A 25,224-nucleotide genomic window follows, 5' to 3' on the forward strand; every position below is an offset into this window, starting at 1 on the left:
GCTTTAAGGGAAGCTGTTTTTTTTAATCTTTGTTTCTTCCTTTCACTCTTCCTCCCTCCCTCCCGCTCTCCCTTTCTTCCTCCTTTTTAAAATGTCTTTTATTACTATTGTGTCTGAATTGTAGAGTTTCTAGGGGCGAGCAGGAGACAAGAAATACAGACTTAAAATGACTGTGGTATTTCTGATAGAGCCTTCATATTCATATCATCCTTTACTTGCAGACCAGTCATGGCTTTCCGTACATCTGTGTCACTATGGATGATTGCCCTTCTTGTGTTTGGAGTGTTGGCAATCTTTGGAATAACTATTGGTCTCCTGGTTCATTTTCTGGCAGTAGGTTGGTAAATAATACATTTTATTTATTTCATTTTATTGTAATCTTTATTTCAATTTCTACAAAAGATAGAAAAAATTGGAAACAATGAATTATCTCCCTTTAAAATGGCACCAAGAACCACAGATTACAGAAATAAGCATTGCTAACATTTGTCAAACACTGTATTGCAGACATCTTTTTCACCATACACAGGTAAAATAATGGATATTCATACACAGACATGAATGCACAGATAGACTTCGGAAAACATAAGAAAAGTTGAGTCATTTTTAAAAAATGCTATGTTTTAACTTTAGATATTATATCATTTATATCCTACTATGAAAGACAAGAAAATCATGTATTTGTACTTTTCATTTTCCTCCTACACTTCTCAGTAGTTTGTTAGCAATATTATTCTTACTACATTGTCAACATTTGTAACACTTTGTTCTGGTCTGTAATAAATGTTGCTGCAGTTGTTTAGTTTGGAATATATATTTAGATGGAGCATATACTCATCATCAACTCTTTCTTCATGTATTGCTATGCCTGGGTGTTGATTTTTTTCCTCCAAAGTTAGATATACTTATAAATAATCAAATAGTTACTCAGAGTTTTTCTTATGCAAACACAGCCCCTCCTTCACTATCCCTGTTTTCCACTTCTCAAACACAACCACTTTCTATTCTTTGATTCTTAATATTGCTGTATTCTAATTTTTCAATTGTTGGCATCATCTGTTCACTTTCTACTAGGGAAGAATGAAGATTCTGTACACATTCATATTCTGGCAACATAGCAGTCATTTTGGGATTTCCCTTTAGCAGCATCCTGAGATTTACCTTCAACTATCTGTTGAATCTGACACCCTAATGCCTGAATTCCATATTTCTTTTTTATTATTGTATTCACTCAGTTGTAGTGGAGTATATACTCCAGGAGCTTTCTGTGAAAGGGTTATGATGGGAAGTGTACATTTTTGCCAACTTGTGTGCCTGAAAATGTCTTAATTCTACCCTTTACCTTAATTAATAATATCGAATTCTAAGTGGAAAGCAATTTTTCCTCTGAGTTTTGATGCTAATACTCTGTTGTCTTATTGCCTTCAAAGATCCTGTCAAGAAGTCTGATGACATTTTGATTCTATAGTTTTTGAGGGAAACCTCTTCTACCTTGTCCTTCATGTTCTGAAACCTCATTGAATTTTTTTTCTTTGTCCACAGTATTTTGAAATTTCATGGTAATGTGACAGAGTGGAGATCTTATTTTCATCTGTTGTGCTGACATTTAGTGGGCTATGTCAATCTGAAAATTCATTGTACTTCAGTTCCTGGAAATTTTCTTGGATTATGTCTTTGTTGATTTCCTGTCCTTCATGCTCTCTTTCTGAAGCTCCTGTTATTTTGACAGTGAGACTCCTAAATATGACATCTAATTTTTTAATCTTTTCCTTTATATTTTTCATTTCTTCATCTTTTTTAAAAAAATCACTTTCTTGGCTGGGTGCGGTGGCTCATGCCTGTAATCCCAGCACTTTGGGAGGCCAAGGCGGGTGGATCATGAGGTCAGGAGATCAAAACCATCCTGGCCAACATGATGAAATGCCATCTCTACTAAAAATACAAAAATTAGCGGGGCGTCGTGGTGCGTGCCTGTAGTCCCAGCTACTCGGGAGGCTGAGGCAAGAGAATTGCTTGAACCTGGGAGACGGAGGTTCCAGTGAGCCAAGATTGCACCACTGTACTCCAGACTGGCAACAGAGTGAGACTCCGTCTCAAAAAAAAAATAAATAAATAAATAAAAAATCAGGTTCTTGATCTTCTCAAGTTTACTTTCTAAACTTTCTATTTCTTATTTCTGTTATTATATATTTAAATTCTGAGATATCTTTCTAATTATCTAAATGTTCCTTTATATAACATCTTGATCTTATTTCTTACACTTTCTCTGAAGATAATAATGTTTAAATTTTTTTTGGCCTGAATAGTCTTTTTCTTCCAAGGTTTTCTTTGGTTATTTTGGTCATATTTCTTATTTCATACTTTTCTCAAATATATGTTGATCCTTTGGTGTCTGCAAATTTTTAAGATTGGGAATCAAAGACCTGACTGAAGGAAGTGCCTATTGGTGATGGTTTTTATTACAGATGTTCTATCTGGTTAGATGTTTTGTTGAGAGAACCTAAATTACCAGTATATTTAGGTATTTTCTCTTGGATTGTTCGGAATTCTTAGATAGGGAAAATTCCTCCCTTGTTCTGCATGAATATAATATTTGCTGGTAGCTTTCTGTAGTCAAGTTGGGAAGAGTCCAGCATAGATATTTTGAGTGTGGTGCACCTGACCTCAAATGTTTCAGTCTCCATGGTCTGAAACCTTAGCAGTTGGGAAAGACACTGGGAGCTAGTTGTTTCAATCAATTTTTCTGGTTTTAATTTCACTTCTTCTATTCCTACTTCCATGAGTGCCTGGTACCATTTAAGCTGCCTTTTAAGACAGCACATGCCTTTACTTTTCCCACTACAATATAAGGTTTTAGGTTTCTTGAGTCTGTTAGGCGAATTACCACTCACCTGTCTCCAGCTTTCATAATGCTGTTGTTGCCTCCTCTCCCATTATCATTGTCTTTATGAGTTAACTTCCTTAAAACCCCAAACCACACAATTTTCCTATCATTTTAGCGGGATTTGGGGAAGAAACATGTATAGATGCATTTATTAAATTTATCATCTTTAAGTGAAAGTTCTTGATTCTCGAGTTTCTTATTATGACTAATCTCTAGGTTTGTTATAGGTCTTCTTGAAGTCATTCTTATAAGATTTTGAGCTGCTGAAATTCCTGAGATTTTACATGCATAACAATATATAAGCAAAAAATGTATTTGTTTATATTATCTTTTCTTTAGAACTTTGTAAACTTTTCCCACTGTATTTTTGTAAATTTAGTGTTGTCAAAGAAAAGATCCTGACTATTTCCTATTTGTAAATATAAATGTAAATTATTTTTGTTGTTTTTTTCTGCCGAATCATCACAAGATTATTTATGCTATAGATTCATCAGATCCAGTCAGTCTTAGTATTGTGTTCATCCTTTAATTTTTCTTTGAACAAATGGGCCTTTTAAAGCTACAGATTTAAATTTCTTTGTTGAGTTCTTTTTTCAGGGTCGCCAATTATGCATCTGTTGGACCTCCTTTTCCTTTCATGTTGTTTATTCCTTCAACAGTTTTAGTTTCTCTTTTCAATTTTATTTTATTTGTTTTGCTCAAGCCTGTCCTCATGTTACAAGATTTTTAAAAATCTGTATCTGTTCTTCTCAATGTGGCTTTTATCTCTGATAGTCTTATTTTCCTCTTCCATTCCTTTACTAAATTCTGCAGCTTACCTGTCTTCTTCACTAAATGGTTGTACATTGTTTAGTTCTTTTGTATACTGCATCTTTGAGGCCATTGGAATTAGCTGTTAACACATTTTTGTTCCCTTGGTAATTCCTCTTCTAGTTTTTAAAAATATTTTTTCTTCCTTTTGGCTTTTTTTCCTCCAAGATCTACAAAGTTCCCTACTGCATTATTTGTAACTATTATTTACTCTTTGGGGCTTGGGATAGATGTTTTCTAAAGAATACTGTAAGAAGTGGGCCTAGAGGGTAGATTATAGGCTGAGGGAGTGTTTTTCCTTTTTTAAATTGACTAGTAATTGTATATATTTGTAAGGTTTAGCATGATATTTAGATATATGTATACAATGTGTAATGATCAAGTCAGGGTAATTAACGTTTTCATCACCTCAAACATTATCTATTTACTTTTGTCGAGAACACTCAACATTTTCTCTTCTAGCTATTTGAAAATATATAATAAATTATTGTTAAATATAGTCATCCTACAGTGCTTTAGAAGACAAGAAATTATTCCTCCTGCCTAACAGTAATTTGGTTTTGTATCTGTTAACACACCTCTTCCTATTTCCCTTCTCCTACACTTTCCAGCTTCTAGTAACCATTATTCTACCCTCTACATCTATGAGATCAAAGTTTTTAGCTTCTACATGTAAGTGTGAACATGCAGTATTTATCTTTCTGTGCCTGCCTGGCTTATTTTATTTAATGTCCCCAGTTCATGTTGCTGAAAATGACAGGATTCCATTTTTTTATGACAGAATAGTATCTCATGATGTATATATGCCACATTTTCTTTACCTATTCATCTGTTGATGGACACTTAGGGCTACTGTGAATAGTGCTGCAATAAACATGAGAGCAAAGATTTCTTCTTGACAAACTAATTTTCTTTTCTTTGGATATGTATATACCCAGTAGTAAGATTGCTGGACAATATGGTAGCTCTATTTCTAGCTTTTTGAAGAAACTTCATACTGTTTTCCATAATGGCTGTATTAATTTAAAATCTCTACCAACATTGTGTAAGAGCTCCCTTTTCTCCACATCCTTGCCAGCATTTGTTATTTTTGGTCTTTTTATAACAGCCATTCTAACTGGGGTAAGATTATATTTCATTGTGGTTTTGATATGCATTTCCCTGATGGTTAATGATGTTGGGCATTTTATTTTATTTTATTTCATTTATTTATTTTTTTTGAGACAGAGTTTTGCTCTTTTGCCCAAGCTGGAGTGAAGTGGCACGAACTTGGCTCACTGCAACCTCCACCCCCCAGATTCAAGTGATTCTCCTGCCTCAGCCTCCTGTGTAGCTGGGATTATAAGTGCCCATCACCAAGCCTGGCTAATATTTGTATTTTTAGTAGAGACAGGGTTTCACCATGTTGGTCAGGCTGGTCTCAAACTCCTGACCTCAGGTGATCCACTTGCCTTGGCCTCCCAAAGTGCTAGGAGGTGTGAGCCACCACGCCCAGCCAAGCATTTTAAAAAATAGACCTGATGTCCCTTTGTTTGTCTTCTTTTGAAAAATGTCTATTCAGATCAACTGCCTATTTTTAGTTGGATTTCTTTTTCTGTTGAGTTCCTTGTATATTCCAGATATTAAATATTAATCCCTTGTTGGATGAATAGCTTCCTTCTATTCTTCAGGTTGTCTCTCTACTCTATTGATAGTTTCCTTTGTTGTGCTGAAGTTTTTTAGTTTGATATAATCCCATTCATCTACTTTTGCTTTTATTACCTGTGCGTTTGAAGTCTTATTCATAAAACATTTGCCCAGACTAATGTCTTAGGGCATTTCCTCTATATTTTCCTCAAGTAATTTTACAGTTCTGTGCCTTACATTTAAGTCTGTAAGTCACCCTGATTTGATTTTTGTGTACAATCTAAGAGAGGGGTCTACTGTCATTCTTCTGTATGTGGATATCCAGTTTCCCCAGCACCATTTTTTGAAAAGATTGTCCTTTCCCCAATGTATGCTCTTGCTGCTTTTGTCAAAAATCAGATAACTGTAAATATGTACCACACGATTTTTGTCACTATAGCTTTGTTGGAGTATATGTTGTATATGTTGAAGTCAGGTTGTGTGATGCCTCCAGCTTTATTCTTTTTGCTCAGGATTGCTTTGGCTATTTGGGTCTTTTGTGGTTCCAAAACAATTTTAGGATTGTTTTTTCTATTTCTGTGAAAAATGTTATTGGTTAAAAAAGTCATTGGTGTTTTGATTGGAGTTGCATTAAATCTGTAGATTGCTTTGTGTAGTATAGTCATTTTATCAACATTAATTATTTCATTCCATGAACATGTGTTGTCTTTTAATTTTTTTGAATGTCTTCTATTTCTTTCCTCAGAGTTTTGTAGTTTTCTTTATAGAGATCTTTCACCTGCTTGGTTAAATTTATTTTAGGTTTCTCTTTTTCTGTAGCTATTGTAGTTGGGATTGCTTTCTTGATTTCTTTTTCTACCAGTTTGTTATTGATGTATAAAAATGCTACTGATTTTTATATGTTGGTTTTTAATCTTGAAACTTAGTTGAGTTCATTTATCAGTTGTAAGAATGTTTTGGTTACGTCTTTAGTGTTTTTTAAAATATAAGATTATGTCACCTGTAAACAGGGACAATTTAACTTTCTCCTTTCTAATTATGGATGTTTTTTCCCTTAATGCTCTGTCTCGGACTTCCAGGCTGAGGGAGTCTGCAGTTTATATCTTCATCTATTATCTCAAAAATTCTCTTATCTCATTGTTGTTTTCTTTAACCCCAGGGTCCACTTAGTTTCGTTTTTTAAGAGTTAAGAAGCTGGAGTGGCCCTGAAGAAATCTCCCTAATTTGCAGACTCTCTGAATTATGACATAGGAATTTCTGATGTCCTTTCTTTTTTTTTTCCCCAGCTTACCTTCAGCAAGTTGCCTTAGCTGGGAGATTGGATCATATACAATAAAAATGTCACAATTGTATGATTTCACTTTTATTTATTTATTTATTTTTTGTTATACTTGAAGTTTTAGGGTACATGTGCACAACGTGCAGGTTTGTTACATATGTATACATGTGCCATGTTGGTGTGCTGCACCCATTAACTCGTCATTTAACATTAGGTATATCTCCTAATGCTATCCCTCCCCCTTCCCCCCACCCCATCACAGGCCCTGGTGTGTGATGTTCCCCTTCCTGTGTCCATGTGTTCTCATTGTTCAATTCCCACCTATGAGTGAGAACATGCGGTGTTTGGTTTTTTGTCCTTGTGATAGTTTGCTGAGAATGATGGTTTCCAGCTTCATCCATGTCCCTACAAAGGACATGAACTCATCATTTTTTATGGCTGCATAGTATTCCATGGTGTATATGTGCCACATTTTCTTGATCCAGTCTATCATTATTGGACATTTGGGTTGGTTCCAAGTCTTTGCTATTGTGAATAGTGCCGCAATAAACATACGTGTGCATGTGTCTTTATAGCAGCATGTTTTGTAATCCTTTGGGTTTATACTCAGTAATGGGATGGCTGGGTCAAATGGTATTTCTAGTTCTAGATCCCTGAGGAATCACTACACTGACTTCCACAATGGTTGAACTAGTTTACAGTCCCACCAACAGGGTAAAATTGTTCCTATTTCTCCACATCCTCTCCAGCACCTGCTGTTTCCTGACTTTTTAATGATCGCAATTCTAACTGATGTGAGATGGTATCTCATTGTGGTTTTGATTTGCATTTCTCTGATGGCCAGTGAGGATGAACATTTTTTCATGTGTCTTCTGGCTGCATAAATGTCTTCTTTTGAGAAGTGTCTGTTCATATCCTTTGCCCACTTGTTGATGGGGTTTTTTTTTCTTGTAAATTTGTTTGAGTTCATTGTAGATTCTGGATATTAGCCCTTTGTCAGATAAGTAGATTGCAAAAATTTTCTCCCATTCTGTAGGTTGCCTGTTCACTCTGATGGTAGTTTCTTTTGCTGTGCAGAAGCTCTTTAGTTTAATGAGATCCCATTTGTCAATTTTGGCTTTTCTTGCCATCACTTTTGGTGTTTTAGACATGAAGTCCTTGCCCATGCCTATGTCCTGAATGATAATGCCTAGGTTGTCTTCTAAGGTTTTTATGGTTTTAGGTCTAACGTTTAAGTCTTTAATCCATCTTGAATTAATTTTTGTATAAGGTGTAAGGAAGGGATCCAGTTTCAGCTTTCTACATATGGCTAGCCAGTTTTCCCAGCACCATTTATTAAATAGGGAATCATTTCCCCATTGCTTGTTTTTCTCAGGTTTCTCAAAGATCAGATAGTTGTAGATATGTGGTGTTATTTCTGAGGGCTCTGTTCTGTTCTATTGATCTATATCTCTGTTTTGGTACCAGTACCATGCTGTTTTGGTTACTGTAGCCTTGTAGTATAGTTTGAAGTCAGGTAGTGTGATGCCTCCAGCTTTGTTCTTTTGGCTTAGGATTGACTTGGCAATGTGGGCTCTTTTTTGGTTCCATATGAACTTTAAAGTAGTTTTTTCCAATTCTGTGAAGAAAGTCATTGGTAGCTTGATGGGGATGGCATTGAATCTATAAATTACCTTGGGCAATATGGCCATTTTCACAATATTGATTCTTCCTACCCATGAGCATGGAATGTTCTTCCATTTCTTTGTATCCTCTTTTATTTCATCGAGCAGTGGTTTGTAGTTCTCCTTGAAGAGGTCCTTCACATCCCTTGCAAGTTGGATTCCTAGGTATTTTATTCTCTTTGAAGCAATTGTGAATGGCAATTCACTCATGATTTGGCTCTCTGTTTGTCTGTTATTGGTGTATAAGAATGCTTGTGATTTTTGCACATTGATTTTGTATCCTGAGACTTTGCTGAAGTTGCCTATCAGTTTAAGGAGATTTTGGGCTGAGATGATGGGGTTTTCTAGATATACAATCATGTCATCTGCAAACAGGGACAATTTGATTTCCTCTTTTCCTAATTGGATACCCTTTATTTCCTTCTCCTGCCTAATTGCCCTGGCCAGAACTTCCAACACTATGTTGAATAGGAGTGGTGAGAGAGGACATCCCTGTCTTGTGCCAGTTTTCAAAGGGAGTGCTTCCAGTTTTTATCCATTCAGTATGATATTGGCTGTGGGTTTGTCATAGATAGCTCTTTGAGATATGTCCCATCAATATCTAATTTATTGAGAGTTTTTAGCATGAAGCGTTGTTGAATTTTGTTAAAGGACTTTTCTGCATCTGTTGAGATAATCATGTGGTTTTTGTCTTTGGTTCTGTTTATATGCTGGATTACATTTACTGATTTGCATATGTTGAACCAGTCTTGCATCTCAGGGATGAAGCCCACTAGATCATGGTGGATAAGCTTTTTGATGTGCTGCTGGATTCAGTTTGCCAGTTTGAGGATTTTTGCATTGGTGTTCATCAGGGATATTCGTCTAAAATTCTCTTTTTTTCTTGTGTCTCTGCCAGGCTTTGGTATCAGGATGATGCTGGCCTCATAAAATGATTTAGGGAGGATTCCTTCTTTTTCTATTGACTGGAATAGTTTCAGAAGGAATGGTACCAGTTCCTCCTTGTACCTCTGGTAGAATTCGGCTGTGAATCCATCTGGTCCTGCACTTTTTTTGGTTGGTAAACTACTAATTATTGTGTCAATTTCAGAGCCTGTTATTGGTCTATTCAAAGATTCAACTTCTTCCTGGTTTAGTCTTGGGAGGGTGTATGTGTCAAGAAATTTTTCCATTTCTTCTAGATTTTCTAGTTTATTTGCATAGAGGTGTTTATAGTATTCTGTGATGATAGTTTGTATTTCTGTGGGATTGGTGGTGATATCCCCTTTATCATTTTTTACTGGGTCTATTTGATTCTTCTGTATTTTCTTCTTTACTAGTCTTGCTAGCAGTCTATCAACTTTGTTGATCCTTTCAAAAAACCAGCTCCTAAGTTCATTGATTTTTTGAAGGGTTTTTTGTGTCTCTATTTCCTTCAATTCTGCTCTGATCTTAGTTATTTCTTGCCGTCTGCTAGCTTTTGAATGTGTTTGCTCTTGCTTCTCTAGTTCTTTTAATTGTGATGTTGGGGTGTCAATTTTAGATCTTTCCTGCTTTCTCTTGTGGGCATTCAGTGCTATAAATTTCCCTCTACACACTGCTTTGAATGTGTCCCAGATATTCTGGTATGTTGTGTCTTTGTTCTCAATGGTTTCAAAGAACATCTTTATTTCTGCCTTCATTTTGTTATGTACCCAGTAGTCATTCAGGAGCAGATTGCTCAGTTTCCACGTAGTTGAGCAGTTTTGAGTGAGTTTCTTAATCCTGAGTTCTAGTTTGATTTCACTGTAGTCTGAGAGACAGTTTGTTATAATTTCTGTTCTTTTACATTGCTGAGGAGTGCTTTACTTCCAACTATGTGGTCGATTTTGGAATAAGTGTGGTGTGGTACTGAGAAGAATGTATATTCTGTTGATTTGGGGTGGAGAGTTCTGTAGATGTCTATTAGGTCCACTTGGTGCAGAGCTGAGTTCAGTTCCTGGATATCCTTGTTGACTTTCTGTCTCGTTGATCTGTCTAATGTTAACAGTGGGGTGTTAAAGTCTCCCATTATTATTGTGTGGGAGTCTAATTCTCTTTGTAGATCTCTAAGGAGTTGCTTTATGAATCTGGGTGCTCCTGTATTGGGTGCATATATATTTAGGATAGTTAGTTCTTCTTGTTGAATTGATTGCTTTACCATTATGTAATGGCCTTGTTTGTCTCTTTTGGTCTTTGTTGGTTTAAAGTCTGTTTTATCCGAGACTAGGATTGCAACCCCTGCCTTTTTTTGTTTTCCATTTGCTTGGTAGATCTTCCTCCATCCCTTTATTCTGAGCCTATGTGTGTCTCTGCACATGAGATGGGTTTCCTGAATACAGCACACTGATGGGTCTTGGCTCTTTATCCAATTTGCCAGTCTGTGTCTTTTAATTGGAGCATTTAGCCCATTTACCTTTAAGGTTAATATTGTTATGTGTGAATTTGATCCTGTCATTATGATGTTAGGTGGTTATTTTGCTTGTTAGTTGATGCAGTTTCTTCCTAGCCTTGACGGTCTTTACAATTTGGCATGTTTTTGCAGTGGCTGGTACTGGTTGTTCCTTTCCATGTTTAGTGCTTCCTTCAGGAGCTCTTTTAGGGCAGGCCTGGTGTTGACAAAATCCCTCAGCATTTGCTTGTCTGTAAAGGATTTTATTTCTCCTTCACTTATGAAGCTTAGTTTGGCTGGATATGAAATTCTGGGTTGAAAATTCTTTTCTTTAGGAATGCTGAATATTGGCCCCCACTCTCTTCTGGCTTGTAGAGTTTCTTCTGAGAGATCAGCTGTTAGTCTGATGGCTTCCCTTTGTGGGTAACCCGACCTTTCTCTCTGGCTGCCCTTAACATTTTTTCCTTCATTTCAACTTTGGTGAATCTCACAATTATGTGTCCTGAAGTTGCTCTTCTCGAGGAGTATCTTTGTGGCATTCTCTCTATTTCCTGAATTTGAATGTTGGCCTGCCTTGCTAGATTGGGGAAGTTCTCCTGCAGAGTGTTTTCCAACTTGGTTCCATTCTCCCCATCACTTTCAGGTACACCAATCAGATGTAGATTTGGTCTTTTCACATAGTCCCATATTTCTTGGGGGCTTTGTTAGTTTCTTTTTATTCTTTTTTCTCTAAATTTCTCTTCTCGCTTCATTTCATTCATTTCATCTTCCATCACTGACACCTTTTCTTCCAGTTGATCAAATCGGCTACTGATGCTTGTGCATTTGTCATGTAGTTCTCGTGCCTTGGTTTTCAGCTCCATCAAGTCCTTTAAGGACTTCTTTGCATTGGTTATTCTAGTTAGCCATTCGTGTAATTTTTTTTCAAGGTTTTTAACTTCTTTGCCATGGGTTCGAGCTTCCTCCTTTAGCTCAGAGTAGTTTGATCATCTGAAGCTTTCTTCTCTCAACTCATCAAAGTCATTCTCCATCCAGCTTTGTTCCATTGCTGGTTAGGAGCTGCGTTCCTGTGGAGGACAGGCACTCTGATTTTTAGTGTTTCCAGTTTTTCTGCTCTGTTTTTTCCCCATCTTTGTGGTTTAATCTACCTTTGGTCTTTGATGATGGTGATGTACAGATGGGATTTTGGTGTGGATGTCCTTTCTGTTTGTTAGTTTTCCTTCCAACAGTCAGGACCCTCAGCTGCAGGTCTGTTGGAGTTTGCTGGAGGTCCACTCCAGACCCTGTTTGCCTGGGTATCAGCAGCTGAGCCTGCAGAACATTGGATATTGGTGAACAGCAAATGTTGCTGCCTGATCTTTCCTCTGGAAGTTTTGTCTCAGAGGAGTACCCAGCCATGTGAGTTGTCAGTCTGCCCCTACTGGGGGTTGCCTCCCAGTTAGGCTACTCGGGGGTCAGGGTCCCACTTGAAGAGGTAGTCTGTCTGTTCTCAGATCTCCAGCTGCTTGCTGGGAGAACCACTACTCCCTTCAAAGCTGTCAGACAGGGACATTTAAGTCTGCAGAGATTTCTGCTGCCTTTTGTTTGGCTATGCCCTGTCACCAGAGGTGGAGTCTACAGAGGCAAGCAGGCCTCCTTGAGCTGCAGTGGGCTCCACCCAGTTCAAGCTTCCCAGCCACTTTGTTTACCTACTCAAGCCTTGGCAATGGCAGGCGCCCCTCCCCCAGGCTTGCTGCCACCTTGCAGTTTGATCTCAGACTGCTGTGCTAGCAATGAGCGAGGCTCCGTGGGAATAGGACCCTCCGAGCCAGGCATGGGATACAATCTCCTGGTGTGCCATTTGCTAAGACTGTTGGAAAAGCGCAGTATTAGGGTGGGAGTGGCCCGATTTTCCAGGTGCCATCTGTCACCCCTTTCTTTGACTAGGAAAGGGAAATCCCTGACCTCTTGTGCTTCCTAGGTGAGGTGATGCCTCACCCTGCTTTGGCTCACACTAAGTGCACTGCACCCACTGTCCTGCACCCTCTGTCCAACACTCTCCAGTGAGATGAACTCAGTACCTCAGTTGGAAATGCAGAAATCATCCATCTTCTTCGTCGCTCACGCCTGCAGCTGTAGACTGGAGCTGTTCCTATTTGGTCATCTTGGCTCCACCCTCACTTTTATTATTACTTTTGCCACTATGCAGTGTTAAAATAGGCCTTTACAGAAATATTCCTGTCTTTTTCTAGGCTCTGAAGTCTTTTTTTTTCTTTTTTATTAAGGGATGGACTCTTGGTCTGTCACCCAGCCTGGAGCACAGTGGCATAATCTTGGCTCACTGCAACCTCCCCCTCCTGGGTTGAAGTAATTCTCCTGCCTCAGCCTCTTATGTAGCTGGGATTACAGGCTCCTGCCACCAAGCCCGGCTAATTTTTGTATTTTTAGTAGAGACAGGGTTTCACCATGTTGGCCAGGCTGGTCTCGAACTTGCGACCTTAGGTGATCCACCTGCCTCAGCCTCCCAAAGTATTGGGATTACAGGTGTGAGCCACTGCACCTGGCCAGCTCTGAAGTCTTAATACTTAATCATTGAGAACTTTTAGAAAAATGTGCATCTAACTTAATTTGTGAGATGTTATCTCTGATGTATATAATTTCTCACTTCAGTGTATAATTTACAGTTTGGAGCATGTTTGCTTCACATTTTTAAATTTGAAGTTGTAAGTTGTAGCTGCATTGTTTGTTTCCTTAGAATAGAACCCACTATTCTTAACTTTTGTTCTTTTTCTGGGCTTAGGGGTATGAAAATGTAAAAGTGCTTTTGCTCTGTCAGCTTCAGCTAGAAGTCCTCTCATAACTTATGCTGAAACCCTGATATTGCATCCAGAGCACTCAGGAAAACAATATATATGTGTGTGTGTGTTTTAGGTTTTCTTTCCAGAATAGGTTTTAATATAATTAAATATATTTAATTATAGATTTTACATAATTAAGTTATGGAAATGTTATAGAATGATTTCCTTTTTTTTCTGCTCCATTATCCATCTTTCTCAATTCATATTGGCATTGAAACTACTTATATAGATGGAAATGTTAATCATATGGTACAAGTATACCTTGTAGACATCCCATTCCCAGAAGTTATTTTCATCTCATTAGGTATCAACTGAGCAGAATGGCTGTATTCACAGTGACCTCAGTATAGTTAGTGAGCAATCTCAGTGTCCCATTAAGACTGCTACACAGAATTAAATTAGTAACAGGATATTCAAGAGTTGATTTTCTTGTTCTAGGGTATGTTTTCTTTATCTTAATTGCCATAGACGTTAAATATTCATTTTATTCACTCTCTCTGGGAAAAGAGCTCCATTCAGTTGTAATCAAACCAATCCATATCCCACCAATCTATTAATTACATTAATTTAATCTTGTATTAATTAAGGAATATTCATGGCTGTTGAACATTGTAATAGGTAGAAATAATTAGGAATCCAAATAACTGAATGATGCATTGGGAACACTGAATTATGAGATAGAAGTTGCATAGTTTCAGAGTCTAGTTTTTGCTACTTATAAAAAAACCTAGTAAACTACTGTTATAAAGCTTTATCAGTTTATCTCTATAGTAAAAGGTCTATGACCCACAGAAAAGCTAACTGAAATTAACAATGTTCCTTCATAAATCACTTATAATCAACCCATTTTCAGCATTTTGTTAAGAACGTTCTGTCCTCTTTTTCCATCAACTTCATTATAAAATATTTTCACATTTATAGTGATATTATATTTAATCATATTGTCTCCTTTTCTGCATTCACATAGAACCTGCAGTTGAAAAATAAACTTTGCCATTTAATTATATCATATTAATACCACATGTAATGGTTTCATTCATATCATCTCTTCCACAAGATGATCTTCAAAGGCAATAATCATATTGCAAAATAATATTAATATTTATTTAGTTCTTATTATATGCTTAGCACTCATGCAGTATGTAGCATATTGCTAAATGCTGAATATGTATCACATTGGAGATAACACATATCATATGTCAAGTAGCTTAGTATCTATGAAATTTTAGGTAGGAAATATAATAGCTTAAGTATAGGCTTTGGAGTCAGACAAATTGAGTTTTGATACTTGGCTCTTCTTAGTGGCTATATAATTTTGGGTAAATTACTTAGTCTCTCTGAGACTACACTTCTCCTGAAAGATTAATATATTTCATAAAGTTTTTCTAAAATATCTTCACATAGTAGATACTTACATGGTAACTATTTTTTTTCATAATCTGACAGTTGATTACTATAGATGGAAATCTCTTTATAGTATATATTCCTGTCTCAACCAATATTTTACTCTGTCTGAACTTTTATATCTTCATCTACCATCTCAAACATTCTCTTATCTCTGTCTATTTGTGATTGATATATATATATCTCAAAGTTCAGACAAAGTAACATATTGGTTGAAACAGGAATATAGATATATATAATATATATTTATATCACATAATATAAATATATATCTACTTCATTCTTGGTCCTGTAAACACAATGCCTAGATGATCTAGTCAACTGTACCCAAAGAGTGTATCAATATCTAATATGAGCACAATACATACTAGTTGTTATTATTGTGTAACCTATATCTGGATTTGAAGCTTATTTGATTTAAATAATTCTTGGATCATTTCTTGATCTCACAGCAAACAGGATCTACTTCTACCAAGGTAGCTTTAAAATGCTGCATATCCCGTATAATAGCAATTATGAAAGGGTGACATCACCAGAAAATAACTATCTTAGCCAAATTCTTGAGAGTAGGGTAAGTTAGTATTTTCCTATATTTCATTGTTAATTCTCTGAAATATAAATATTGGAATTTGATATTTGACTATTTTCTCTGTTAACAGATGGTTGATGCATTTCAAAGTTCTAGCATTTACAGACAATATATCTTTTCTCAAGTCATCACACTGGTGTAAGTAACCAACATTAACCATCAAAAAAGAGATCAACTGATCATACATACCAGTACACTTCAAATTTCTCTGTGAAAAGAGTCTATTGATACGTTATAGTCCTTAGCCAATAAGCTATGAATATCAAGCATTATCATAAATGTCAGACTAATTTCTCAATATGAAACCTAAGATTGGGGCTATATAGTTGAATTCACTAGATGTATTGAGAATACATTAATCCTCAAATTATAAATGTCTCATCCTTTTGGTTTCCTAAATATTTATGTTCAGAAAACATTAGATAGTCCCGTAGACCAATGTTTGATGCTCTAAAATTTTTATTTAGCAGTAGCATAAATATAGATCCTGTTTTCTCCTGTCTTTTCACTTGCAAATCAGCTAATCACTTTGTGGAAATACCCCTAGAATTCTTAGTAGATACAGGTTAGGAGACAGCATATTTAACTAGACTTTGAGATCAAGAAAACCTTCTAGTCACCATAATAAGAAGTAAAATAGCTATGCTGTGTTCCCTACATGTGGGTTTGGAGTGGCATGAACTAGCCGAGGTAGCCATAGAATAGATTTAGACAACCTGAGCCTAGCCTTTGCCATTTAATAGCCCTAGAGTCTTCGGCAAGTTACTGTATCACTTTGAGTCTGTTCCACTATCTCATTACATGTTAGTAGTAACACTTGCTTTGCCTCACTCATAGAACAGTACTAAGGATAAAAAAGAAAAGAAAATATGTGTGGAAACACTCACAAATAAACACATTTCAGATAAGGCAATTATTGCTTTTATTTCCATCAGTGTCGCAGGACTATGTCTGCTCTTCTTCCGTGCTCCTGGGACTCCTGGAATTGTAGAATAGATTAAGCTCTCAACTAGCATTAACATTGGAAGTCAATTCTGGTATTGAACATAAATATGAGATTAAAGTTGAAGGGCCCAGATATCTCTCAGAGATGACTGCAGCCACGGGAGATGTCTGTTTTGTTTTCCCATGCATGTAAATTCAAGTATCTATAAACAGCATGGGCCAAAAGGCAGTCATGAAGAGGCCACAGGACAAAGATTTTCACTTTGGCATACACTGCTATAATAATCAAATTTATGTGACCTGAGTGCTTCCCAGGAATTATTATTGATTTATGTGCCAAAATATTGAACATCCCTGAAGAAGTCTCAAAGCATAATAATGCCACTTCAGACACAAGCTTCAGGACTCCTTAACAATTCCTGCATGTCTATTGGCTAGCTCCTCAGGCTGACTGCCCTTTTCCCGTTTCCAGACAAATCTTCCTTAAAACCCATGGTCAGATTAATCTTCCTCAAATAAAGTTTAAATCAACAACTTTCCATCACTGCTACCCCTCAGCTAGCATTAAAGATCCTCCTCTGGTTGAGCCCAATCTCCTAGACACTGCCGTTACTGTATGACTAGGCACAGAGTGACAGTGTACAGCATACAGACAGCTCTGTAAAGAGCCCAGGTTATACAGTCAACTGCACTAAATCTAAATCCTAGTGTAGTGTGTACTTACTCTTGAATACATTATATAACTTCCCAGAACCTCAATTTCTCCTTGTCTATAAAATGAAGATGACACCTATGTTGCAGGATTGTTGTGGAGACTGTGCTAATAAATGTGGTAACAAAGTACATTGGCTGTGTAATACAAAGTACATTAGAATATAGCAGATGCCCAATACATGCTAATTAATATTATTGCCATCAATTATTCTGAAGAAATATTCCTTCTCATCTCTGCTTTATGCAATTTTCTGCTTGATAATGAAGCAGAAACAAAAATACATTAAGGTTCAGTGTGTATGTCACTTCCTCCATGCAAATCTCTCTGATCTTTTATGTAAAAAATGACTTAACCTTCCTGGGAATATCTCCAGATAAGATAAATAAATTATTGCTTCCACCTCATTTATTTTAGTAATTTGCATATATGTTTTATCTCACCTAAAAATTTACAGTTTCCTTGAGAGTAGAAACTGTGTCTTAGTCACCCTTGCATCACCTAATAGCACCTAGCTCAGTTGCTTGTCTATAGCAGTTGTTCAACAAATGATTGATGAATGTATTAATAAATTATCCCAGTTCTTAGGTGATACCTTTACCCTATGCCTCAGGCAACTCTTTTTTTTTTCTGGAGGCAGAGTTTTGTTCATGTTGCCCAGGCTGGCGTGCAGAGGCATGGTCTCGACACACTGCAACCTCCGCCTCCCAGGTCCAAGCAATTCTCCTTCCTCAGCCTCCTGAGTAGCTGGGATTACATGCATCCGCCACCATGCCTGGCTAATTTTTTGTATTTTTAGTGAAGACGGGGTTTCACGTTGTTGGCCAGGCTGATCTCAAACTCCTGACCTCAGGTGATCTGCCCACCTTGGCCTCCCAAATTGTTGGGATTACAGGTGCCAGCCACCACGCCCGACCTCCCTTTTTTTAGATTTGTGTAACTGCTTGTCCTCTATATTGAATAATACAGCTGCATGCATACTGTCACCAAGCAAATATAAGAAGATGGATGGTCCTGTGCTTAACCTAAAGGTACTCCACAAACCCATAAAAGAACAGAAGAAATCAAGCTATGAAAGATCAGACAATGAGGAAGAAAATGCTGTTTTCAGCAACATATGAAAACTTTATGTTGTTTCCAGTCCTGATAACAACAGTGTGACAGCACATATATGGCTGGTATTCAAGGGTCCCAGATCAATGAAAGAAAACACAAGAAAAAGAATTTAAAGTATCTTACATCAGATGATGAAGAACCACTCAGGGTCCTTGACTACAGATATGAATTCTCTGAGGCTTATGGGTAAGCTCATGAGGGGAGTGGTATTACTTTCATCATTTTATCTCTAGCATATATCACAAATATCAGACACAAAACTGATCTTCAATATTTTTAAATGAATGTCACTGTTTTACATCAGAGCAATTATTTGTATTCTTCACTATTAAAAACACAATCAAATCACAATAATACCAAACCTTTTATTTGATTCAGGGGTGAGAGCAGGCTGCTTTTCATTCAAAAGCAGATATTGATACTTTAAACAGTCCTTATAAGTACTGATGTGTCTTGCTAATCTTTTAAAAATCTCCTATAACTTTTAAAAATAGCATTGGATCCACCATTATAAGACAGGTCACTTTTTAAAAGTTATTTTTTGTATACTGACAGGAATTAGGTTCACTTGTAGGGAATTCCTCTTCTTCTAAGAAAAGACACTCACAATTTTCCACTATAGATGACGTAGAATACAATTCTAATTAAATAAGAAAGAAGTCTCTCATGCGGAGCCATGAAGATGGTACCTCCATATCATACATTCATGTATAGTAAAAGAACAATTCCAACAAACCAGTGTTCTCTCCTTTGTATTAACACTTGATTTTGAAATTTCAAATTATTTATGGACCCTTCTGCCCTGCTAGACCTGCCGTCTTAATCCATCGCCCCAAGGTCAGTGGTGCTAGGTTTTAAATTTACTATGAATTGTGTGTTCTATTTCAGAAATAGTAAGGTCAATGCTGCAAAAATTATCAACAACCATAAATTCAGATCCTTTTTAATTAAATTTATGAGGTGATCTAAAGCACAGCAATCATGATTTGTTACTATTGGTTAGGAACAGTTCTAAGTGTTTTACACATACAGTAATTCATTTAATATTTGTAACCATCCTACAGATGGTTATGATTATGATTCCATTTTTGAGATGGGGAAACTGAAGCACAAATAAATGAAATAATTGCCCAAATTCATCCAGCTTGTAAATGGTGAGGGCAGAATTCAAACTCAGGGCGTCTGGTTGCAGAGCATGGACTTAACTATAACTTTATCTGCCTTCCACAGCTCACATTTTCCAAGTGCTGGTGTCTTGGAGACAGTATGCTGGGTATGCTAGCAATGCACTGGCTGCTAGTGATTCCTGTACAGATTACACTGTACCTATCAGCACAAGATATTGTCAGATATAACCATGCAAAGCCAACTCAGCTCACTCTCTGCTTTGTAATCAAATGTTATTTTCCTATTCTTATGAAGCAAAACTGACTTTTTCTCACAGGCTGTGGGAGACGAGCAAGGATGTCACCTACATTTGATAGAGTCAGGGGAGGTTCCACTGCTCAGGAAGGAGAATGGCTATGACAAGCAAGCCTTAAAATGAATGGGCAACACTATTGTGGGGCATCAATGATCAGTGAAAGACACTTGGTGACTGCAGCTCACTGCTTTAAAGTGTAAGTTCATTATGTTGCCCAAGGCTACAGAAAACAAAGGCTTTGGAGGAAGTTCCAGTTTGCACCCGTTATCCCTGTTTAAATATTAGCAGCACTCCCTTTCATTCTCAAAAGTGTCCTGGTTTGGAAGAAAAATTATATGGTAAGCCTATCTAAGACTTTGCTACCTTTTCAGTAAAAATGGGAAGAGTCATTCATTCTGGACAGCGCATTTTTTCTTCACATGATACTTACCTCTCATCACTTTATAATACAGACACCCTAAACTACTTGTAGTTGCTGAAACACATTCCATTTCATATGTACCTTCCTCTCTGCACATGCCTGCCCCCATCACCTCATCTTTTAGGCAAATGCGACTTAGTCCCATAGTCTTATCCAAAATGCTATTTACCCTAAGAAATCTTCCATTCCCTTAAGAATACAGATTTAAGTCTTCCTATTTTGTAGTCCCACTAATTATATACACCACTATTTAACCTATTATAACTGCTAACATTTACACCTACCTTTCACTAGATTTAAACTTTTTGATGACATGGCCATTTATTTTTATTCTATTCCCCCATTGCCTTACATGGTGTATGGTGTAGGATCTCAAGATTTTTTCAAATGAGTTAAAAATCAGATTATATCATTGCTAATGGACTATAGAGCAAACAAATATTCATGCCAAGAAAAGAGTACAGTAGATGCAGAGTGTATTTCTATTATCTTGAAATAAATACAAAATACATGATTTTTTTTTCTTTAGGACAAAAAATCCAAAAAACTATACAGTCAGCTTTGGCACGAAAGTAACTCTTCCTTATATGCAACATGATGTCCAACAAATTATTATTCATGAAGACTATATCCAGTATGAACATCATGATGATATTGCACTTATACTGCTCACTAAAAAAGTTTTATTTAAGAATGATGTACATTGAGTTTGTCTTCCTGAAGCCACACAGATTTTTCCACCTGGTGAAGGAGTTGTTGTTACAGGGTGAGGAAGACTTTCATTTAATGGTAAGATCAGTGAAAACTTAACACACCATGTAAGCTACAAAAGCAACAGGAAAATAGTAATCTAGGTGTAGAGTCAAAGGCATCATTTACCTCCAGATGTTGAGTACTCTCAGACAATCTCTTAGGGAATGATGCATAAGGAGTTATGACTTTGCAAACTGCCTGGGTTTCAAACGTTCCAAGGAAACCAATTTGGTTGGAGAACCTCCCTAACCTGGAAAAGCCAATTGAGAAAGCTCTGGTCCAAAGATGTAGGAAGGGAGATCAAAGAGAGACAGGCAACATTAGAAACATATTTCAAATTATAATTTGAACATTTCTTTGTTATCAGTTTCAGTGAGGAAAGTGAGTGGGCTTTTCATTCTAAAAGTATGCAACAGTCAAACATGGGTCTTATGTACAGAGGATAAATCAAGGTCATCCAGCTCTTTCAGCTTGTTTGCCGATAATATTTAATTCCTTTAGGTAAATACCCAGTGTTCCTTCAGAAAGCATCTGTGAAGATTATTGATACAAACACTTGTAATGCTAAAGAAGCCTATCATGGTATGGTACAGGATACAATGCTATGTTCTGGGTACATGGAAGGAAATATTGATGCCTGCCAGGTAATTCTGGCCATTATTTACATTGATCAATAGTATATAAATAACTGCTCTTACTTTATGAAAATCATCAATATGAAGACAATTCTATACTTCAATTAATTTGCACTTTTCCAATCCTGTCAAAGTTCCTCTCAGCTTTGGCACTAAAGTAATTCTTCCCTACATGCAGCATATGTTTTTAAGTGTTTAACAAACATTTATGCTGGACTTATTCTGAGTCAAACACTGTTCTAGGTCCTCTACAAATATTGATTCATTTAATCATCATTAAACTCTTATGATGTAGGTAATACCAGTATTCTCATCTTATAGATAAGGAAATAGAGGCAGAGGAAATTTTAGTAATTTGGACATCATAGCTGGCATACAAACCTAGGCTGTCTAGCACCACAGTCCAGATTCTTAGCTACATTTCAATAAATAATCAGTCTCAGAATTTTTTCAATTACTTTTAGCCCATTCGAAATTCCTCTCACTTTCTTATCCCCTCATGGTTAGAGTTCTGGTACTTTTCTCAGATATGAAGTCCATATTCCAAGTATATTCATATGTCTCCAAAGCTTTGTCATGTAATTAAAGCTTGTAACTTATTAAATCACACCTTTGGTGCAGTAGCTCATGCCTGAAATCCTAGCACTTTGGGAAGCCAAGGCAAGAGGACTGTTTGATATCAGGAGTTCAAGATCAGCCTGGGCATCACAGAGCGACCTCATCTCTACAAAAAATAAAAAAATAGCTAGTTCAGTGTGGTGGCATGCCCGTATTTCTAGCTACTCAGGAGGCTAGGTGGGAGAATCGCTTGAGCCCAGGAGTTCCAGGCTGCAGTGAGCTGTGATTATGCCACCGCACTCCAGGCTGGGAGCCAGAGTGAGACCCTGTCTCTAAAATATAAATAAATTTTAAAAATAAATCACACCTTTCAGTTTCAGGTAAACTCCAGAGTCCTAGGCAAGGTATTCTGGTCAGTCACAGTTGAGGTTAATGGTGACACAGGGATTTACACTGTGGGTAAAATGCTAATGACTTACAAACTTTATCTGGGGCTATCATTTAGTGTAAAGTATCTGAAAGGAAATTCTCACAATGATAAATATTCTTTTTTTTATTCAGGGTGACTCTGGAGGACCACTAGTTCATCCTAATTCTCGAAATATTTGGTATATTTGGTACCTTGTTGGAGTAGTGAGCTGGCGAAGGAATGACTGTGGTGCAATCAATAGTCCAGGGGTCTACACGAGAGTGACCACCTACTGCAACTGGATTGCCTCTAAGACGGGTGTCTAACAGAAAATCATCTCCTAGCAACTATTGTAGTTACTCCTAAGCCTTATTTAACATGCATTTTAAATTAGTGTGTACAATGGCTGTTTTGAAAGAACTGCCGTCCTGAGGGAATATTTGTGGACTTCTAAGCCAACTCAACAAGACAAAACAAGACATCTCAGGTTTGGTCCAGAAAAGCCTAAGCAAAGAGAGTGTTCACATCAAAAACAGACTATTATAATATGAATTATTTTTCTATTTCATTAACTCACATCATGGCTATCTCATCACAGCACAAACTCCTGGTTTTTGTCATTCAGACTTTCTAGAGTTGTAAAAGTGTGTCCTTGTCCATGACAAATTAGTCACTGTGAGTGACTGGAATTAATACTTTATGCGGATTGGGTTGGAATATGCTATATCTGCCTTCATGTCATAGCTTTTGTGGAAGGGGTGTGGTTGTGACCTAAATCTAGTCTGAATGTAGGCACTGAGTTACACTCTTTTATTTGTATGGGGTCTTGGTCAATTCTTGCAATCATTGTGAAAGAATTTCACCACAGCAAAACCAGGCAAAACAGCACATTTAAGACTTACGGAGACCAGGCAGAGTAGTAGTTCTTTACTGTTGTTACAAGTTTCTGTGGAAATTCCTTATTTGTAACATATTTTGAAAAAGTCTCTATGCACCCTGAAAATGTGTAATGTATTTTAATTAAAACAAATTTAAAAGCAAACTGTTCAATGACAGTTTTCTTTTTGGTTTTTGTTTGCTGTTTTGAGAATTCGTGGGCGGGTTTTCCTCTTTCTCTTTTTAACTTCTTTTTCTGTAAAAAGAAGGGTTGCTTCTACTTGGACCATAGCTTGGGGAAGGGCACGGGGTGGTTAAAAACTATCTTGAGGGCCTGGCCCGGTGGCTCACGTCTGTAATCCCAGCACTTTGGGAGGCTGAGGCGGGCGGATCACTTGAGGTCAGGAGTTCGGGGCCATCCTGGCTGACATGGTGAAACCCCGTCTCTATTAAAAATACAAAAATTAGCCAGGGGTGGTGGCTTGCGCCAGTAATCTCAGCTACTCGGGAGGCTGAGGCAGGAGAATCACTTGAACCGGGGAGGCGGAGGTTGCAGTGAGCTGAGATCACCACTACACTCCAGGCCGGGAGACTCTTTCAAAAAGAAAGAAAGAAAGAAAAAGTATCTTGAGGCTGAAGGGAGCAGCTCGGGTGGACGCCGCCCCAGGTCTGACAGAGGGATGTGGCCGGCGGGCCTCTTGAAGGCCCCTGGGGGCCCGCAGGCTCCTTGCTGCGCTGGAGGAAGAGGCCTGCCCAGCGCGGGTTGGGCCCCTCCAGCCTGCTGAGTCTGGTCGGGATGAGTTTCCGTTCGCGGCCTAGGAAGTGGTTTTCCAGGAAGCCACAGAGGTGAGAGTCTGCATGCTTTGCGCCCAGGTCGTGCAGATCCAGCAGGGCCTGGTTCAGGTTCATCTCCAGGGCCAACGCGGCTCGCAGGGCGCCCAAACTGCTGTCCTATTCATCCTAGGACGGCTTCTGGATGGCATCGCAGAGGGCTCCGCGCTGGTTTTGCGTCTTCCACAGACTCTGGGCGCCCTGTCGCTTCTCCTGGGCCATCTCTCGGAAGAAGTGGCCCATGCCCTCCAGGGCCACGTCGTCGCGGTGGAAATGGAGGATGAGAGAGAGGTAGGTAAGGCAAGCCCGCAGCTGCCGGTTGACTGGGCTGCTGACGGCAGCTTCTACTTCGGTGCAGTAATTCTGGCTGATGTGGGAACTCATGGTTCTTTGGAAAGGAGCTAACCAGACACGCACACAAAAGAAAGGCTGAATCGGTCTTGGGCTGGGGGATGATGGGAAAGCCCAGAAGATGGTTCTGGAAGCTGCGGTGGGGGTAGGGGTCTGGGGAGAAAGTTAAGTAGGGGCCAGAGGCTGGAGGCGGGAAAGAAGGGAGTTCAAGAAGGAGGTAAGCACGGTATGTCTGCAGGTGGGTTTTTCGTGTGACACAAATGTTAATTTCTGGCCATAGTCCCAGTCCCACAGTCCCTAGAAGCGAGCCTAAGGCCCTGTTTTATGAACCACACAGTCTCCAGGCGTTAAGTGACTACAGTCTGTAATATTCACGTTTAAAAAGTTAAAATTTTTATTGGTATTTACTGAAAATTTGATTTAGTGTCTTGACAAGTCCTTATCCAGTATTTAAATTTTACTTGAGCGTCAATGACCTAGATTAGATATATGAGAAAATCTTTTAGTTACTGAATTTTCTTCTTCCAGAAAGTGTGGATTTTACAGTATCTACTGATAGCCATTTTGCATTTACCAAAGATCTAAAATAAGTATATATGTAATAATAGTTGTCCTAAAATTTTATTAAATCACTTTTAAATGGCATTTTTAGTTCCTTTATATCATAAATAAACTCAGTTTCTTAAAATACTGAAATACCAAAGGCCTTTTA

The 25,224-nt window shown here is 37.7% G+C and overlaps 1 protein-coding gene and 1 long non-coding RNA gene across 2 annotated transcripts in view; one reads left to right on the forward strand and one right to left on the reverse strand.

Annotated features, from left to right (window-relative positions):
• Positions 1 to 228: 228 nt before the first annotated feature.
• LOC129035225 (uncharacterized) lies at positions 229 to 24,566 on the reverse strand. The gene is made up of 3 exons (XR_008502147.1): positions 23,357 to 24,566; positions 20,979 to 21,102; positions 229 to 393 (listed from the first exon to the last, which is right to left on the reverse strand). It is a non-coding gene; the product is annotated as an uncharacterized LOC129035225 (long non-coding RNA).
• The window catches only part of TMPRSS11F (transmembrane serine protease 11F), a 125,467-nt gene continuing 124,439 nt past the window's right edge, over positions 24,197 to 25,224 (forward strand). The window contains exon 1 of the mRNA XM_054485450.1: positions 24,197 to 24,452. The gene's annotated coding sequence lies outside the window, so the exon portion shown is untranslated. The remainder of the gene's footprint in view (positions 24,453 to 25,224) is intronic.

This window comes from Pongo pygmaeus, chromosome 3 (genome assembly GCF_028885625.2).
Source record: "Pongo pygmaeus isolate AG05252 chromosome 3, NHGRI_mPonPyg2-v2.0_pri, whole genome shotgun sequence".
NCBI classification, from domain to species: Eukaryota; Metazoa; Chordata; class Mammalia; order Primates; family Hominidae; genus Pongo; species Pongo pygmaeus.